Below are 18,809 nucleotides of genomic sequence, written 5' to 3'. Positions count from 1 at the left end.
AAGTACTACACTTAAAAGGAATAATCAGTAGCACAAATGCAAAATGAGAAATGATTATCTAGGAAGGAATACTGCAGAAAAAATTATCTGGGGGTTATAATGGATCACACGCTAAATATGCATCAACAGTGTAAAACAGTTTCAAAAAAAGCAAACATTATTCTAGGATGTATTAACAGGAGTGTTTTAAGCAAGATGTAAGAAATAAGTCTTCCACTGTAAGAGTAGTGAAGCACTGGAACAAATTACCTAAGGAGGCTGTGGAATCTCTGTTAGTGGAGAACTTTAAGAACAGGTTAGATAAACACCTGTAAGGGATGGTATAAATCAGTGGTTCTCAACCTATTAATCATTGTGGGTCGCATATGCAGTCCACAATGTGTTACCTGGGCTGCAGGTTGAGAACCCCACCCACCCCCCATACTTTGCTATGCCTAGCACCCCCAGCCCAGAGACCCCTCCACAGAGTGGATCCAGGAGTGGAGCCCCGGTGGAGGGGCTGGGCAGCAGGGACCCCATACTCTGTTGTACAGGGACAGGCAGCATTCCCAACCTGACCCTGCCATTAACACCAACCATGACCTGCACTGTGTGGGGCCAGGTGGCAGCCCCAACCCTAACCCTGGACCCTGTTGTTTGGGGCGGGAGCCCTGATTCTGGACTCCAGACCGTGCTGCGGGGGGCTGGGCACAAGCCCCGGCCCTGGACCCAACTATGTGCTAATTGGGCCACATGCAGCCCACTGGCCACGGGTTGAGAACCACTGGTCTAGATAATACTTGGTCCTGCCTCAGTGCAGGGGACTAGAGCAGATGACTTATTGAGGTCCCTTCCAGTCCTACATTGCTATGATTGTATGCCTTTAACTTTCTCATTTGGTTTTGATAATGTCAAAATGTTTCAGTTGAAAGGTAAAAATGTTCCATTTAGATTTTTATATTATAGTAAAATCTTGATTTTATAAGTCTATATAATTGTGTTGGACACTATCGAAATGTGTCCATGATCCCAAACCAAGCTTTTTTGGAAATTTTATTTCAAAGAAAACGTCAAAATTTGGGGGTTTATTCCTCTTTGGAACAAAAACAAACTTTTTTTTCATTCCATTTTCCAACCAGTTCTATTTTTAACATTCCTCAGTCGAGCTATTTACAGTACATACATTCTTGTACTGTGCATTATTGTTTGCTTAGCCTTGAACATCATTGGTTTGGAAATGAACATGTAAATCACAAACAGTGTGTTTTTAGTAAACTCATGTAATATTGAACACCTCACTTGGATTTCCTGCTAATCAGTTGGAGACAGGAGCTCAAAATAATCAAAATGGGAAATGATGCATAAAGTTAAACACAAATCTATTAATTAAAAAAGTTAATTAAAAACCCTTGAAAGATTATTTTAAAGAACAGTTGTGGTAGTCTTCTGAGCGCAATCCTATGATTTTGCATATCTATTTATTATTTTAGTCAAATAGCAGTACTTAGCTGTACAATCTCAAATCACAGCAGGATGTTAATGCATGCAGATCATTCCATACAGAGCATACAATCTATAGTGAAATTCAAAAGCTAGCATTAATGTAACATTAATGTTCTTAGATTGAGCACTCATAAGTCAGGATTGCTCTGGGAATGTTAACTCTGATGAGGGCTGGCCAAAATTTTTCTACTGAAACTGTTTTTCAATGGAAAACTTGCTTGACTAAATGATTTTTTTTAATGAAAAGTGTCCACCTTCCTGGAACATTTCAACTTGTTGAAAAAGCAAACACCCCCAAATTGAATATTTTTATTAGGAAATGCTGTCATGGTGCATCATGGGAGTTTCATTTGGGTGTCTCATGCCACCACTTTCCTCTCTGGTTTAGGGTCCACAGCTGGACTATGTCTCTCACAGTGCTCTGCAGCCAGGAACTCCTATGACGGCTCAGCAAGATGAGAGCAAGAAAGAGAGAGAGAGAGAGAGTCTGGCAGGAAGTCTGGCACATAGAAACAAAATGAAGCATGAAGCCCTGAATTACAACTCCAAGAGAGGTTTCAGAGTAACAGCAGTGTTAGTCTGTATTGGCAAAAAGAAAAGGAGTACTTGTGGCACCTTAGAGACTAACCAATTTATCTGAGCATAAGCTTTCGTGAGCTACAGCTCACTTCATCGGATGCATACTGTGGAAAGTGTAGAAGATCTTTTTATACACACAAAGCATGAAAAAATACCTCCCCCCACCCCACTCTCCTGCTGGTAATAGCTTATCTAAAGTGATCACTCTCCTGTGATCATGTGCCAGCAATGCCCCTCTGCCATGTACATTGGTGAAACTGGACAGTCTCTACGTAAAAGAATAAATGGACACAAATCAGACGTCAAGAATTATAACATTCATAAACCAGTCGGAGAACACATCAATCTCTCTGGTCACGCGATTACAGATATTAAAGTTGCGATATTATAAGAAAAAAACTTCAAATCCAGACTCCAGCAAGAGACTGTTGAATTGGAATTCATTTGCAAATTGGATACAATTAACTTAGGCTTGAATAGAGACTGGGAGTGGCTAAGTCATTATGCAAGGTAACCTATTTCCTCTTGTTTTTTCCTACACCCCCCCCCCCAGACGTTCTTGTTAAACCCTGGATTTGTGCTGGAAATGGCCCACCTTGATTATCATACACATTGTAAGGAGAGTGATCACTTTAGATAAGCTATTACCAGCAGGAGAGTGGGGTGGGGGGAGGTATTTTTTCATGCTTTGTGTGTATAAAAAGATCTTCTACACTTTCCACAGAATGCATCTGATGAAGTGAGCTGTAGCTCACGAAAGCTTATGCTCAAATAAATTGGTTAGTCTCTAAGGTGCCACAAGTACTCCTTTTCTTTTAACTCCAAGAGACACTGTGGTGGCAATTATAAACAGAAATTCAAAGTTTCCAGCTAAAAACTTTGAGAGAAAAATGAAAGAAAAATGAAAAGTTGAATTTTCTACGTATTCCCCTCCCCATACATTTTCCCACCATCTGTAACTCTGACACATTATACATATTCCATATTTTATGTAATACATTCATAAAAAGTAATGACGTGAAGTTTTGGGTATCTCTTAGGCAATGATGAGTGATGTTTTCCCCCCACTTTTTTTCTTTCTTGACTCAGTGCGTCTACTCACATGAATAGAGTTAAGCATATGTGTGTGGCAGGATTGCAGCCTTGAAAGGTAAGAGGATATTTTTGACTTTAAAACTTCACATTTAAGCAGTGGCATACAAACAGATATAATTAATTAAATAAATTAGGTTTTCAGTTTTATTTTATATTTGTGTATTATAGTAATATAAAATCTTCTAGAGATAAAAAAATGATCAGACAAGAAAGGTCCTGTAACAATGACATGGTCCAAATTCTGTTACTTTACCCAAGTGAAGAGTCTCATTGAAGTCAATGATAAGTCACAACCATGACCTAAACAAAAAAAAATAGTTTGGCATCTTTTTTCCTGAACTGGTAACAGCATCAATATGACCATTTTTAACCTCTATTTTCTAGGTTTGCTTTATCTCAATCACAAAAATTCTATCAGCCATAAAGTCTTACTCTGGGAAAGAAGCCTTAAAACAAATAAATACATACATCAGTTGGATGACTTATTCTGTAAAAGGATGAGGATATGGAAATTTTCTGGTTTCAGATTTTTGTACTTTTCTAACTCAAAACCAGCTTTGATATCTGCAACTGACATTTGGAAAGTGTATTTTTAGAACAGAATGCTAAAAGCGATTTAAGCATCTGAACTCAATGCACACAGTCTTCACTGTCCCATTGCTCTGGAAAGGTTATTTAAATTAATTAATAACACAGCAGTACTTATAGGATATTGTGTGAAATTGGTTGTGGCCAAGCTACAAATCAGAGTTAATGTGTTGTGACTTATTTTAGTTTAAAAGAGAAAGATGGCTTTCTTCTTTGTTCTCCTGACTGCAGTATTTTTACTCTGAGATGTTGACTTATTATACATGTACTTTATAGTTTAATTACCTGCATAAAGGAGGGACACTGCCCTGGCCAATTATCAGTTTAGTCTCTCTGACCTTTCCTTTTTTACGTTCTTCTGCTCTAATTGCCGGACAGAAACATTTCTCATCATGAAAATTTTGCTTTTTTCCCCTCTATAACAAAGTTTCCACACCAGCATGAAAGTCCCATGGAAGTGGAATTGCTACTAGGCCTTGGAGGGAAATATATTTCTATTTAGGTAGGAGTTTAAGTTTTGGGGGAAAGATTGATGACCAATGCACATGGACTGAGATGGAAGGCACCACCAGGGAATAGTTTCCCTTAATAAGTGACTTTAGTTCTGTCACTTTATTGGATAGCTTCAGACTTCTGATTATAAAAACCTAGCCTGAAGAAAAAAGGAAGGAGGTGTCATGTGAATATGACAACCTGTAGAAGGTGAAATGCTGAGAAAGAGACAGTAGACTGGCTTGAGCCTGAAGGGTATTCTCCATCCTCAACAAACAATGTGATGTCTTTCTTAAACCTTCCTAACCTAAACAAGAGTCTGGTGATTCTGTTTCTGAGGATACCCAAACCCATGAATTTATACTCTGTTCTGTGAAAGTGGAGGTGTTGTGTGGTTTTTTAAGTACTTCTTCAACACAGCTGCTAGTGTAACAATGATTGCTTACTTATATTGTGGTAGTGCCCACAGTATGCTACCTGCTATCCAAACCCATAGGAAGACACAGATACAGTCCTGAATAGGTGACAACTGAAATTTCAGTCATGCACTTTGTTGTGGGTGAGTGGATGCTAGGTTATTCATGGTCAAAAAAACCAAGAGCAAATGATTATCCTGGGAAATACCTTGTCCCATTGGGATGAGACGGAGGCACAGTAACGCAACCCTTTTTCCTGGTCTACCAGTACTGGCTTCACGCTATACAACCTGAGCCGTTGAGTCTCTCTCAATGACTTCCTTCGCCTCAGGTAGCTAGGTGCAGCTGCTGACCTGCATGTTCATTGCCTGTGTTAGCCATCATTTTCAGGGTTCATGTTGGATCTGTCCACCTCGTATAATGCGCAAGACGATATTTCGGACAAGCCTTCATCGCTGATAGCATAGCTCCAACGAGCAATCCCCTATTTCAGATGTTACACCCCCTCCACCACGATGAGGTACAGGTCGGACTTGTGGGGGGACAGACTTGACTATGCTGATGATGTTGTTCTTTTAGTACAAAGCCCTAACAGGTTTCGTGAGGCATTCCAGCATATGGAGGAGGAGTCAGCTAAGATTGGTCTCTATGTTTCATGGTCAAAGACAAAACTGCAAAATCTAGGACCAGGTCCACCTGAGACTCCAATCTCTTTGCACAACCATTGAATCAGTCTCCAGCTTTTGCCATGTGGGGTCTATACTTACCAGCTCCTCCAGTTCTCACACAGAGGTTGTCCATCAGTTTGGCATCACAACATGTGCCATGAGCCATTTACAATGGATATGGAATCAACATCATCTTAGTATGACAACCAAGTTTAGGATTTTTAAGGCCCAGCTTGACAAAGCCTGGGCTGGGATGATTTAGTTGGGGTTGGTTCTGGTTTGAGCAGGGGGTTGGACTAGATGACCTCCTGAGGTTTTTTCCAACTTCCTCCTCCTGGTGCGATGGTGTCTGTATTGTCCTGTGCCGGGACTAGATTGATAAGGAAGTCCCATTACTTTGTGGGGCCACAGATGGGGTGCATGTAAGGGGGTTTATGGGTTGCTGTACCCACAGGAGCCCTTACTGGTATCCCTCTGCTTTGGCTGCAGTGGGTTTCAACAGCCTGGTTCTCAGCTACTAACCAGTGGTACCACCACTGACCATTTAAGGCAGTCAGGAACCATACCTTACCTCCCTATATTGTTTCAACTATTCCCGACCTGGTACTTATCCCTAGCCTGATACTCATATATACTCTACTGCCACCTGCAGAATGGATTAACCAACAATAAAAGTACACTTTATTTACAAGTGAAAGTATAGAGGAAGCTTAAGGTTAGGATTAGGGTTAGGGTTCTATACTTACCAGGGTGTGGTAGAACTGATCATTACATCGATGCCTGGAGGTTTGTTTGGGGGCATCAGATGGAGGGCTTCTCAGAACTTGGCCAGGAGTGAGAGGGTACTCTAACTGGTCTCGGTCACCCATGCTATCCTTTGGGAGTTCAATGCTGGTGCTTGCAAGGTCCTGTGGGACTCTCAGAAAGATGCCATGAAGCCCACACCCTCCAGCAGACTGTTGTTAAAATGCCAGTGGGCCAACTCTGGCTGCTCAGTCATTAATGAAACCACCTCAGTCACTAGATGGTGGTCTGAAAATACAGCTGGCCTGATGCTGGAGAAGTGGACCTGCAAGATGTTAGATGAGGAAACCTAAATGCAATTCAGCTGGGAGTGGCATGACTGAGTATCAAAGAAAGGGGTAGTGATTTTCTCCAAATCCAGTGCGGAGGGGTCAGGCTGAGTCTCATGATCTGACCCAATGCTGCTTCCAGGTTTAACATAATAAATAATATAAATATCTATTTATAGTAATTCTAAGCATATTAGGCTGACATGACTTAGTTTTCATCTGCAGTGCACTCTGTCACTCTCTTCTTATAATTTATGCTTTTTTTTTCAAAAAAGAACACAAGCCATATATATTTCTCCCCAAGTTGTACAACACTGTATTTAACACTGACAAACAGTGGAAAAAAGACAAACAACAACTCCATCCCTACTAGGGTTTCCACTCAGCCCTGAGCCTACCTCTTTTGCTCAAGTAATGAAGCAGATTGGGTACACAGTCTATAACATTATGAATTTCAGACCTCCAACATGCTAACATGATTAAAGAACACTTCAGGCCTGTTTCTAATCTCACTTTTACTGTGATTATTTTATATCAGAAATAATTATTGTGGACTCAGACTGACTCAGTTCAGCTTTAACATTCACCCCTTTGCTTTCGTCACATTGTTTTATAACCTTAATAATCTCTAAATGTATTGCTGAATTTTACACTATATGCACTTGAGAAATATTCATGTTTTTGCCTAGCCCCTGTTCACATACTATACCAGAATATACCTAGATAAGCAAACCAAAGCCAGTACACGTTCACCAAATTTTTGCTTTCAACTCCCACAAGCTTAGGATCCTTAGAAGAAAATGTGTACTCCCTCTGATGTAAGTATTGTAATGAATTAGCCCCTAAGCCATTGACCTCCTACTAAGCCTTAAAACTATCAAGTCAATAAACAACTTAAGCCAGCACACAAAGTAAATCCCTTATATTCTTGTCTACGGGTGAATGCATACCTAGAGTGGTATTGATTATGTAATTAATTCTGATGTTTCTGCCTGAGGTATCACTAAAAGCATTGAGACTCCAATGACACATATGATAGGAGATCAGGAATGACAACAAAAGAATTAGATACCATCCCTGCCATCTGTTAAATTAAAAAAAAATCCTTAAAATTGTCTATTAAGAACAAACTAATGGTAACTGTCAAGAAATACTGCATAGCTGAGAAATGAGATTTTACTCATAGGATGCTGCTGGTGCCCAGGAAGATTATGAAATTAGGGGTCAACTTTAAATTGGTTGAATTCAACATGGGGAGTGTTTGGATCCAGAATGCAAAACTCCTCCTATGGAGGGCTCCCACTCACTGCTGTTCTTCTCTGGGAGGGAGTCTCATAGACCTTTACTCTCTTTTCCTTGGGACTTACCATGAAGCCATTATAGGATTTGCCCTATTAAGCAGCAGTACTAGCAGTGGAGTGGCTTCTGCTACTCTCTGATGCTGTGTGTTTAGATGATTATAATCCCTTGGAAGTCCCATTCTGAATTAGGAGGCTGATGACTTTGATTTGGCAATCTCCATGAAGAAGCAGAGAAGCCAGCTGAAGAGCCATGAGGGTGGCCAGGTCAGGTGGGGGACAGAAATAGTAGAGCTGGAAAAGCCCTTGAAATATTTTTTTCTATTTTGGCTAGGATGCCATGTGCAAATTAACACTCAGATGACTGCCAGGTTTAGATAAATATCTCAACCCCAAATTCAACTCTGGCAGCATCCCAATCTGGACACCTCTGCAATCTAGGATGAGCCATTTTCATCTTTATTGAAAGATCTGTCTATATAGTTAAATTAAAAATCCCTTTCATATAATTAGCAGTGCTTATTTACTTTTTTTCTCCTTTCCACTGTAGTTGTGAGTTTTGAATTTCAAAAGAAGACAAATGTAGTAAACATATGCTAATGGAAAAATATGTTTGACACATTATGGTACCTAAATGAATGCATAACAAATAACAATTACAGTACTTAGAATATAATACAGTCAACAATAAACTGAAATATGTCAGAAATCACTGTTTGCTTCCCCAAGAGGGAAGCTAAATTAGTATGGAAAATTAGTCTGTTGTGCTAAGACAGACATCATTTATCCGTTTCTCCATGATTTTAATGCAATTTGTAACACTACAATAAGGTGTGTCACTGGGAATTAAATGGGAACCATTCATTTAAATAATAACAAATCTCTATAAAGTAACATTGCAACTGTTTACTTGATTTTACAGCATAGAAATATAAGAACACATTTGTTGAAGAAGCTGTTGCCGTTACCTAAATCAACACCCATGATTAACAGTTAAAAGCAACAACCTACAAAGGAAGAAGGTCTCTTTTGTTAATGTGCCTCAGAAAGTGTACTTCAATGTTGAATCAATGTCTGAGCTGTATGTGAGATTACTGTGATGGAGTGAGAGGCCTAAAACAGGTAATATGATAGTTGATTTGACTGTTAGATAATATTCATGGTTTACTTGTTTGTAGAAAGAATATCATTTTGGTTTTGGAAAGTTATAAAGCACTTGTAGAAATTTCCTCATGATTTAAGTGTGGTTTGACACTTCCCTTTTTGGGTATTAATCATCTTCTTTCAACAGTTTGCATCCAGTAATTTCCAGTTGTGCATCTAGCTGCAAGGATTATGTGGTATGGGGTTTCCAGCAGTTAGATCCTGTGGGAAAAAGTTGATCTCATGGTCTGATCTCGTGGTTAAAGTAACATACTAAGAATCGGAACATGGTCTGTCCACCTTCTCCACTGCAAAGGAAACTAACTAGTTTGTTATGTGCTTCACGTAGTCCTTCTATTCTTCATGAAGAAATAGGATCTTGATCCATCTTCCACACCAGACTGCACTGGGTACCTTAGCAGCCATTCTGTGACTCATCTGATGCTTCTTGTGTCAAGTGATGTCCCTTCACTGGCTGGAAACTGTTAGGGTCTAGGGACTCTTATGTCTCCCAAGGGAACTTTCATGCCTAATGATTCATAGTTCACCACACCATTAGATCTGCTCTGCTACAGCTGTGATAATTTTTAATATTCACTGGCATTTGGAAGACAGAAGTTACTAAATGAAAGACAACTGATAGATTTAAACCACAGAATATCCCATTCCACAAATAATAAAAAAGGAGGTGCAAACATTTAATAGGATTTTCATGGAGGCTGGTTCTTTAAGAGAGACAGATACCAGCCTACCTGTCTTTTGGCTCCTTTTCCCATACAGGAGCCTCCTCAGACCCACTAATTAGCATGATAAAGGGTTACCAGGGCTCAGATGAGGTGGTTCCTGCAGACATGTGCTCTGAGGGACAGGGCACTCCCAAACCGTAGCGTAAACTCAGTCTGTCATGGACTGCATGCCTCCCCAGAGAAGAGCTGCAGCTGACACATCTCTGCAGACCCCTGACTTTGGAAAAAAAAGTGGCAAGAGACCTGACTCCAGGGAGGGACCCAAGCAGCGAGAACACTGCTCAAAGGGAGTGGATGGTGGGAATGGATAAACTGAGACTGACTGCTAGCTAAGATTCTGGGGTAGAGGCTTGCTGGCATTTTCACTGAATCTTTGGTTACTAAACTAGACTCCTCAGAAGGCGTACTGTTCCCAACATAAAGCCTCAATGAACATACTGATGATATTAAACTGAGACAGGGAATATCTATAGGCACACCCTGTGACAGGGACTAATTGTGAGGTATGTGACAGTGTTCCTCTGTCTTAGGTATTACATTTTTCCTGTTGATATATTGTGTATCAGTATTTTTTAAAAATATGTTTGGATATGTTTAGAAGGCAAGAAGCTTGTAGTGGGGTGGTCACCCTGCTCCAGTCCTGAAAGGGTTAAAAGCCAGCCCTTGGAGAGGGCTGGGGCTGAGATCCAATCAGAAAAGGCTGGGAGGCAGCCAATCAGGGCCAGGATGGGCCCTATAAAAGGGCTGCAGGGCTTTGGAGAGAGATGGACCTGGCTGCCTGAAAGAGTAAAGAGTACATTGGACAGTGCAGTGCTGGGGAAGGGCAGAAGGAGCTGGGAAAGCTCCAGCCTGGCAAACCCCTAGGCAGGGGCCTTGCTGTCAGGGCCAGAAGAGGTATTAGGGCTGTGGGGAGGCAGCCAGGGAATGAAGAGACAGCAGGTCCAACCCCCTGGCCGATGATGAGTGGCCATTGCAGAATGCAGTCAGCCTCTGAGTAAAGGCGCTAGATGAAGACTGGCAGTGGGTCACTGAGGAAAGGTGGGTTTAGGGTATTGGGGTTCCCCAGGGAGGGGAGGATCCCTTAGTGTGTGGACACTGCTGTTGGGTAATATCCCAGAGAAGGGGCACCGTGGGCTGGGAGGGATGCGGGGCCTGAAGTACTGTGGTGGAGACTGACCAGGAAGTAGGTACCAGTAGGGAGACACGGGCCAACAGGACGTGCTCCGGAGCTGGAAAAGCTAATTCCTGCAGGTAACAAGCAGGAGACGCCATGGTATTGAGTGTGCACCGTGTTACAAAGCTACACCTGAAACAGGCTAGATGTGAGCAGAATTGTGGATGACAAGTCACATTTGGATGAAACCTGGTAATTTCATATTTTGAAAAAAGGAAAAAAATCTTAATTAGTCTTACAGTAACCTTCATTTGTGTCCATTAGAGGGAGATCAAGTATATTTGAAATTTGGTTATGTCCAAAATTCAGACAGATGAAAGTGGGTTTGTGTGTGAAATTTGATCTGAAACTAAATTCTAAGCCCATTACTTAGCTCTAAACTAGACCTAAAATAACTCAGGGCCTGTCAACATTGCCCCACAGTTCAGACGATGGGAGCGTGAATAGCAGTGTGCATTAAGGTGCTGAGCTGTAACTCCCCAATGTGAACACTGCAGGCACGAAATTTAGTGCAAACTAGAAACCTTTAAGTTCATACTTGGAGCATCTAAACAGGGGAATTACGGCCCAGCACTTGTAAAAGAACAGACAAGCAAAGGTAGAATAGAAAAGATGCTGTGTAATTGTAACCCACCCATTTTCCCACTAAAACATTTTATTTATTTTTAATCTAGCGAGAGGGAGGGCAGCCAAGGGGAGAGGATTGGTCCTGTTATAATCTCTCATGTCTCTACATGCAGATGACTGAGCAGGGAGGATGGATTTTTCAAATCCTAACAAAAATAATCTAGTTTGGTTTATATAACCTATGTTAAAACCTCACCATAGTTCATTATCTGGATGAAGATACGGAAGGCTGGATTTTTGCTGGCCGTGCACTATGTCTAAGGTAGGGACAGAACACAAGAAGCCTCACTCATTTTCCCTTGACCCAGTGTACAAGTGCTAGTCACAATCCCAGTTGGGAACACAGACTAAGTCTGATGGTAATGGACAAGATGTGATGTTGGAGGTAAGCCCCATGGCCCTCTGCACAGCCCAGCAAAGTTGGCCCAGTGTAAGAGAGAGTACAGTCTGCAAAGGAATGGCAGAGCTGCTGCTTTAGCCTGCACTCTTCAAAAGACCCCTGGAGGAATTTGAGCTCAATCAATCAGAATGCCTCTTGGCATCCTTGTGAAAGACTCTCTACATCCCTGTCCACATACTCCATACAGTATGTGACTCAGACTACACTATGGCCAAAATCTTCTAATGTAAGTACTGAAAGTTGGGATCCAAAATCCATGTTCAAGTATTTAAATAACAGGCAACTTAAATATAACTAAATATGGGCTTAGGAGCCTAATTTTAGGAACCTGTGTTTAAACAATTTTGCCTATAATTCTATGTGTATAGCAGCACATCCAATTCCTAAGTTTTCTTTTAGTAGTACAACTCAGCTGCTTCTAATCCAGGTTGCATGAACTGAGTTGCTGGCCAAACCCAGAGAAATAGAAATCCTGGGATCAGTGGTTCAATATTTTTTTAAACATATATTTTGCTAAACATATATACTTATACCTGGTCTACAGTATACTACACTACAATAAAAAGTTAGGTCAACCCAGCTATGTGAAAATGCACACGCCTGAGTGACATAGTTAAAATGACCTAACCTCCCATGTAGAATTCTTCTGTTGACATAGCTACCACCTCTTGGGGAGGTAGATTACCTATGCTGACAGGAGAACCTCTCCAATTGGCATAGGTAGTGTTTTAGGGTGACCAGATGTCCTGATTTTAGAGAGACAGTTCTGATATTCGGGGCTTTTTCTTATATAGGTGCCTATTACCTCCTATCCCAGTGGTGGGCAATCTGTGGCTCACAGGCTGTATGCAGCCCATTGGGCTAATCTGATTGCGGGCCTCAGGGATGTGCTAGCCACCACTTCCTGCAGCTCCCCTTGGCTGGGAACGGTGAACCAGGGCCACTGGGAGCTGTGTGGGGCCGTGCCTGCGAAGGGTCAATGTCAGCAAAATGTCTCACAATCCACAATCAGATTACCCTGATGGGCTGCAGGTTGCCCACCACTGCCCTATCCCTGTCCCAATTTTTCATACTTGATATCTGGTCACCCTATAGTGCTGGTCACCCAAAGTGCTGCAGCTGAGCCAGTGAAGTATTTCAGGTGTAGGCAAGCTGTATTATTTATTTTAATAATTGACAGTTTAAAATCCAATACACTCTTTTATTGTGTCATTTTGACTTTGTTAACCCACTCTAATAACTAGATTCTGGATCTTGGTTTGAATAAGAATCACCATATTCTGTACTGATTTCAATGTTTGATTTCTAAACATACTGTCTGGATACAGTGAACAGAGTCTTGTATAGTTTGGGATGTTATGAATGTTGAGACTGTTCAATGATTTAATTCTAGCAACCTTTCTTTGTCTTGTTCAATTATGCTTTCTTCCCCCTTTTGATCACTTTGGTACTAATTCAGGAAAGCAATTAATGACATGCTTAATTATAGGCAGATGCTTAAATCCAGTTGACTTCAATTCAACCACGTGCTTTATTGCTCTCTCTGCTTCTCAGAGTCAGGGCCTTCATGATATTTAGTATGAAAGATTTCTGATAAAGGAGGTGGTTATTAATCTTGACAGATTACAATATTTTCAGATACTGCAGAGGTGTATTAAAAAAAAAAAGACCCAGAAAAGGACTGAGCCCTGAATCCTCGGCCTTGTTGTGGTTTTTAATCCCACACTATGGGATGAGAGTAAATCTGTGCTGGCACAGTGCCACTCACATCTGTCTTGTTAAGGAAACAAAGTGTAGAAACCTTTCCAGTTGTCTTGTTCCAGTTTCCAAAACAAAGGAAAACAATGGATGTTTCAAATAACAGTGAGCTGTTTCATGATTTTTTTTAAATGTTCTGTCACAAGAACATATTGTTAATTTGAGACATTACAATTTGATTTAATTCTGTGTGCAAAATGCAATTGCATTTATTTTCTAGTAAAAACAATAGTTGCTATGAAAGAGAACATAGGCAATATTTATCAGACTTAATGGATACTAATGCAGTAAATCCATATTGTAAAACTGTCATGTGTGGCCCAAGAACAATGATCCTCTGAAACCTTGCTGGTGCTACCTGTTTACAAACTAATGACATGGAGGCCTAACACGTTGAAATCAATGAAAAGACTCCCATTGGCTTCACTGAGCTCTGGATCAGACTCCTGATGAATACTGATGGATATAAGCATCTTATAAATACTCAACCATTACAGTGTAGTCGTTACACCTGATCGCAGCAATTGTAATGAAATAGTGTAAACCAGTGCTGGGCAACCTGTGGCCCACGGGCTGCATGTGGCCCGCCAGGGTAATCCGCTGGTGGGCCAAGAGACAGGTTGTTTACATTGACTGTCCGCAGGCATGGCAACCCGCAGCTCCGAGTGGCGCAGTTCCTGGCCAGTGGGAGCTGTGGGAAATGGTGCGGGCCAGCCACCGCTTCCCGCAGTTCCCAGTGGCTGAGAATGGTGAATCGCCACGACGGAAGCTGCGGGCAGCCCTGCCTGTGGACGGTCAATGTAAACAAACTGTCTCGTGGCCCGTCAGTGGATTACCCTGCGTGCGGCGTTGCCCACCACTGGTGTAAACCATGTGCCTAATAAGGAGATACCTCTTTAAGAGATCTATGTGGGTTGGGTAGGAATGAGTTGTGTCTGGGTCATTGTTGCTAAGCAGATGCACAATTTGCTCTCACCCACAGAAGTTTCTGGAATTGGGTGTGGTAGTTTTGGATAGGTTCTGTGGAGCTGGAATACAATGAGGGCAAGGAGTCAGGGCAGTCCATGTGCACTGTGTGGGTTGGGAGAAGCTGAGCCACAGGAGCAGAAAGCAGGCTGTTTTCCTCTAACTGAAGCATTTTGCAGCAGGTTAGTGATATTCTTAACCCTTCAACAGGGAAGCCCTAGCAGTGTTAATATAGAAACGGGAAATGGGGAGGGAAAGCTATTTTTTTTAATTTTAATTTTAAAATTGGAATGCTATTTGATTTGAGCCAAACTTTTTTTTAGTTAAATTGTCTCAACCGGTATGATTCACCAATTCCTCTCTTCTTTACGTGTGGTGATGGGGAAAGAGTCACTTATATTTTACTATTCTCAGTTTGTATTTTTCTTGTAACAGGGTTTTTAAAAATCTATATACTTAACTGAGCGGTTGGTTAATTAGTTAGCTGACTACCCAAATGAGTGAGTGCAGCAGAGGAAGAGGAAGAGTCTGCATGGATTCCAGCTGAAGATTTCTACAAGCAAGTCGAGGGAAGATGTTGTTGCCATGCTTTTGACTCAGTAAACAGTATAGATTTTGGTGATCGTTGACTGTAACTGAGACTCAGGTGAACTCAACCTAAGATGTTGGGAACTCTGAGTTTCTTCTCACTGTGTTTCTGTCCGGACTGACCTGTTTAGGTTTAGTTTGCTTTCTTTCTTTATATTTATGTATAACTGTGAAGATAATGTATGTAGATTATAAAGTAGCCATCTTATATAGTAAAAATTATATTATTGTTGATGTTTCTTTATGATAAGATTTTATAAAGTTGGTACTTAAGAATTAAATACATTATTTTTGTTATTTTTGGATTTGATTCTGAGGAGGTTGACCCTGTGCAATCCTGGTTGAAAATCCTCAGTGACTGATTCTGGGTCTCTGATCTTTCTGTGGGACTTCTTTTTAGGCACTGAGCGAAGGGCAGTGAAGTAATCTCTGCCCCACAAAAGGTTACAATAGCTGTAGATTTATTATCATTCAGACTTAACTGCACATTTGGATATTGCCAAATTTAGGAGTGCTGATCTACATACAATGATAGATATTTTACCCCCTCAGTGACATGTTGCTGCTGAACTGAGCAGCTCTTATTTCATACCAGAAATCATGTAAGAGCATACATGAGTATGAGAAGAACCTATGTATCCACAATGCATGAGCTGAACTCTGTTTGACTACAGGTATAGGCCCAATTGAGGGGAAGGGGTTGGGTAATACTGTTTGACCTGACCTGTAAATAAAGGGGCCAAATGTTAATGTTCCTTCTAGTAGCACTGAATCTCCATTCATGTGTACTACTTTTCCTTTGTCCATTACATTAGGGATGTTGGGATGGTAGACACCTGTCTAGAGTTTTTCAGACAAGCTTTCTCTTCCTGCATACTACTTAAGCTAAAAGATCATATGTTCTTATGACACTTTTGGACTTGGTGAAAGTGTTGGCTATTGTGATGCTTTCTAAGGAATTCAGGACTGTGAGTTACCTCTCAGCATCACCTACCTACATGGCTGGGGATCCCCCATTCATGGATACAAAATGGTGGCAGATAGATGGATAACCAAAATATCTCCCCCCCAATCTACTCCATTTTTATAGTCCAGTAAACCTTTTTAAAGTATTCTTGTTTGTTCCCCAGAGCGTGGGCGTCATGTCCCTTTTTTTCTCATCCTCTTGTTAATTTGCTTTTCCTGTTGACTTCAGATGGAATTCCTAATGTCTTTTAGTTTACCCTGCTCCCTTTACATTTGAGACGTAGGCTGACAGGCAAATCAAACCTGCATGGTTTCATGGTTTGAGCATATTTTCAGTACATACCTAAACCTTTTTAATTGTTACCCATACATACAATACACAATGATTACTATGACCAGTATAAGCTTTCATGGGATATCTTAGACAACATTCTTTATAGATAAATACAATGAGAGCAGTCTGTATGTCAGACCTAATAGGAGTTGCTGTTAGATGACTATGAATCCTTTGCCAGTGGGCACTGAGGGGCTTCAGAGTCACTGCTACCTTGGAGGATGATCTAAATGTGCATTTTTAAGGGGATGCATGTAAGAAATATCAGAGAACAGTAATTTGTCTGGTCCTAGTGCAACAGCATTATTTTTATATCATCATATTTGTTACTTATTTGAAAATGACTGTAGCAAATAAAGGAGCCTGGTTTGGAATTAGACAATTTAGACAAACTAAGTGCAAATTTAAATGTTCTGTAACTATTTATTTGTAGTAAATGGAATATACACTCTTCAAATAAAGGAAATGTTTTACCTTAGCAGTGTTTGCTGGTATGTTATACATTATGCATTGAAAATGCATTGCAAATAATTTAGGCTGTTTTATACAGAAAGGTTTATAGACAACTTTCAAAATACTTTATCAAAGTGGATAGATCGTGTTTGACTATTACAACTCAATTAGTTATGTATTAGCACCCAATGCCCTCACTCAAGACTGGGGATCAGAATTGCTCAGCATTGGTTTTACCATTGACTTCAAGGGGATCAGTTTTCAGCTAACACTGAGCACTCTTGGAACTCCCCATCAGGCTCCCATTGTGCTAAGTGTTGTACCCAGTACATGGAACACTATGGTCCCTGATTTGAATAGCTGAAAGTTATAAACCATCATAGACATCTATGTTTTATTTTAGAATGCAATACTGTTTATTCTCAATGAAATCCTCCTCCTCATATAGGGACATGAAAGAGTTAAACTAATATCACCAGTCTTTTACCAGTTACCTGTTTCCATGGAATTCTCAATATATGCTTGGAAACTATTTCTAGGGGAGAACTTACATACCAGAAGGCTGAACAGATGGGCATTTCCAACTTTATAGTTCCAGAAAAAGGAAGGGTTTTCAGTGTTGTTGACATCTGAAGTTTATACAAGAACATGCCTACCATGACAGATGAGGAATATAGCACTAGTCAGCCTCATGATCAAGCAGCTTGGAACTTGGTGACAGAAGTTTGTCCATGTGTTGAAATCCAAAGAAAAATTAAAGTTAACCTTCATGAAAGCTCATAAACTTGTCACTCTGCTTCGCAAAGCTTTTGATGACAATTTTCTGCTTTTGGAAGAGGAACAAAAGCACTGACAGGAAAGACTGAAAGAAGGAGCAGTCAGATATAAGAACCAGAACTTGACCTCATATGAACCAGGTTTATAATGCCCAAGATCACAATATAAGGCAGGGGCTATATGAGAAATATTTCCTTAAAATTCTCAATTAAGGCTGTCACTTTTTTCCATTGGAATTTTAATACTGTTATTTCATTCTGGGGTGTTATCCAGACCAGTGAGGGGCTGTGTCACCACCTGCCCTGCAACCCGGGTCGCCTCACAATGCTTTGCTGCTGTGGCTTCCAACCTGGGCTCCTCGCAAACAGCATGCAGATCACCCCCTGAGTATCTGTGTATAGCCACAGCCCTGGTCCACAATTCTGACCCCAGCAGCCTATCAGCAAACACCAGCCATGCTCTGGCTTCCATTAGCATTGATTACTACATGCAGTGTAAACACTACCAGTCCCAGATTGTTCCCCAAAAATGTGTTTGCACTGTCCAGCCCTCTCATTGACAGTCCAGATATATTAGGTCCCTTGCCTCTAAGGGGATCAAGATACAACAATTTGCCACCTTAAATGGAGTTACCCACACAGTTCACAACATTGGGTTAGTTTTGATTAAAGGAAAAACAAATTTAACTGCAAAGAGAGAGGTTTTAAGTGAGTACAAGATTTAAGGCATTAAAGTCAGAAATGATTACAGGAAAAATAAGGACAAATGCCTTTGCATACTAAATTTAACAAACTGGGCTTGGTTCAAGGTGAAATTCCTACCACGTGTTTTCAGTATATTCCTGACCAAACTCTCAGGCCAGGATCTGATCCCAAGGTCCAAAGGCTGTTTTTGTCGTCTCAGGTGAAAAAAGAGAGGTGTAGGGATAGATAACTTGAGGGCTTTTTTGCCCCTCGCTTTTATATTTCAGTCACCATTTTGAAAAGCATTTTCCTGAGTGTGACCCATAGATAAAGTTCTTTCCAGCTGAGAGTAAGGAGATATGGAGTCTAGTAGGGAAGAAGTGTTGTGCTGTTTTTTTCCATCTGTATATGCTGAACTGCAGATTTTCTTTGTGTTCCTCCTTCCCCCTCTTGCTCTCTGAGGACTCTGTTTACAGCTTATATGTAAATTGAGATGAACACAT

General features: G+C 40.8%; 1 long non-coding RNA gene across 3 annotated transcripts in view; it reads left to right on the top strand.

Annotated features, from left to right (window-relative positions):
• LOC141982431 (uncharacterized) overlaps positions 1-16,808 on the top strand; it is a 45,849-nt gene extending 29,041 nt beyond the window's left edge. For 2 of the 3 annotated variants that reach the window (XR_012638075.1, XR_012638074.1), the window contains 3 exons: positions 3,151-3,211; positions 8,614-8,813; positions 14,941-16,807. This is a non-coding gene — a long non-coding RNA (uncharacterized LOC141982431). Of the gene's footprint in view, positions 1-3,150; positions 3,212-8,613; positions 8,814-14,940 lie in introns of all 3 variants that reach the window. The other variant, XR_012638078.1, reaches the window with a different exon arrangement.
• The last annotated feature ends 2,001 nt before the right edge of the window (positions 16,809-18,809 follow it).

The sequence above is a fragment of the Natator depressus genome, chromosome 1 (genome assembly GCF_965152275.1).
Source record: "Natator depressus isolate rNatDep1 chromosome 1, rNatDep2.hap1, whole genome shotgun sequence".
Taxonomy (NCBI): domain Eukaryota; kingdom Metazoa; phylum Chordata; order Testudines; family Cheloniidae; genus Natator; species Natator depressus.
This window is presented reverse-complemented; position numbering and strand designations above follow the sequence as displayed.